At 40.8% G+C, this 1,921-nt stretch overlaps 1 long non-coding RNA gene across 1 annotated transcript in view; it reads left to right on the forward strand.

Moving 5' to 3' along the window:
• The window catches only part of LOC105522178, a 78,204-nt gene extending 76,525 nt beyond the window's left edge, over positions 1-1,679 (forward strand). The window contains exon 4 of the long non-coding RNA XR_001003399.1: positions 967-1,679. This is a non-coding gene — a long non-coding RNA (uncharacterized LOC105522178). The remainder of the gene's footprint in view (positions 1-966) is intronic.
• Positions 1,680-1,921: the final 242 nt, after the last annotated feature.

Consider the following 1,921-nt stretch of genomic DNA (forward strand, 5'->3'; position numbering starts at 1 on the left):
TCCCGAGTAGCTGGGACTACAGGTGCCTGCCACCATGCCTGGCTAATTTTTTGTATTTTTAGTAGAGACAGGGTTTCACCGTGTTAGCCAGGATGGTCTCTATCTCCTGACCTTGTGATTTGCCCACCTCGGCCTCCCAAAGTGCTGGGATTACAGGCGTGAGCCACCACACCTGGCCAAGTTACTGAAATTTTTAAGAAGGGGATGAGAATAAATATCAGCTAAAATAAAATAATCTAATGAATGGAAGCAAACATGTTTTTGTACTGAGCTATATAGTCAAGGAGAAGAGCATGTATATCACAGTTCCTTTCTAGGTACCTTGAAGACAGGGATCACGTTTCATTCCAGTTGCATTCTCCAAACCCACAGCATGGTACCTTAAATTGTTAGGTACCCACTAGCCGTTTGTTGAATTTAATTGACTTAGCCAGTTTTACCTTATGATCAAGACAGAAGATCACAGTCCCCTGATGCTGTTATGAATGCAGAAGGATAGTGTGTTCCAAGTGTCAGTATGTCTTTTTCTAGATCGTCTTTAATACTATTAGACTAGTGTACCAATTTTCCTCCGTATGTATAAGTAGACCTCTGAAAAAAACCTTCAATAGTGCATTGCTATTTAAGAGGATTTGCTAACTTTCATAGGAATGAAAGGCCCATTGAGTGGAACTCAGAAGGACTAGCCCGTCAACAACATTTTATGGGGTGGACTCTTCTCAGCCCCATCGTGGACAGAGGTGTTGCTTTCATGCTTCAGAGGACAGCTCAGGACACACTTGACTGTTGGAGTGAGGCATGTGGGAGTCTGGCTGCGTTCCTTCATTTTAGTTTGGTGAACCAGCCACTCGACCTCCTTAGGAGAAGCTGGTAGTTTGGTGAACCAGCCAGTCGACCTCCTTAGGAGAAGCTGGTATTGTGTGTCTGGAAGCAAATAAATGACTGACTCTGACATTCCCCTTTTAGGATAAACTGCTTCCCTAGAAATCCTCTCCAGTATCCTTGCCACCACGACTTTGGGACATGTTGACCATGAGGAGGAGCTGGTCAATGATGGACCGGAGTCCAGATTAGCAGAGATGTGGTAATAAGGACACCGATGCCTAAATACTTGAAATATCCAATAGGAAGCATTCTACCTTTGTGCAAATGTGAACCACATCTCACCAAGTTCAGGCCAAGGCTGCCACCAGTGATGTTTTGAAAAAGAAAAGAAAAAAAGGTAGAGGAGAGAAACAGAGAAGCAAGGGATGCAGAAGAGAGCAGAGGCTGCAAAAACAGCAGCAACGTGTCCCGTGTATTCTGTTTCCTTGTAAAGCCATGAAGCACGTTAAGGAGACACTTCTTTTTTTGAGGATTCATGTTCTTGTTTATATTATAATAAATATGACGCATGTTCTTTCTAAAAATTTAGGCAATGCATTCATGCACATAAAAGTAAAACAAAATCACCTGTAACCCTACCACTCACAGATCAGCACTTGTTCATCTTTTCACAGGGATCCTAAGAATATCCTTTTCTCTATAGAATATAATTAATTTCTGTTACCTAATAACTAACTGGTAACCATTTTAAAATTCTTCAGTTTTACATTATGCTAGAAAAAAGCAGCCGTCACTCTAGGTGGCATTTCTGTATATTGGTTTATTCATTCAATAAGGATGTTTTAAGTACCTACTATGCTCCAAGAAGTATGCTATTTGCTGGTGCTACACAATGAAAGACATCATTCTTGTTCTCATGCAGTTCAGTGAGAAGGGAAAGTAATTGCAGTTCAGTGAATTATAATTCAGTGAGTAGGAGCATCTTGCCTAGCTAGAGACCAAGATTTTCAAAAGACATAATAAATGAACTTGGTATTGATGAGTAAAAGTCAGTTAATAGGAACAAAATTGGGAGAAAGGAATAGGGATAGGCAAA

Source organism: Colobus angolensis, unplaced genomic scaffold (genome assembly GCF_000951035.1).
Source record: "Colobus angolensis palliatus isolate OR3802 unplaced genomic scaffold, Cang.pa_1.0 Scaffold42, whole genome shotgun sequence".
Lineage (NCBI taxonomy): Eukaryota > Metazoa > Chordata > Mammalia > Primates > Cercopithecidae > Colobus > Colobus angolensis.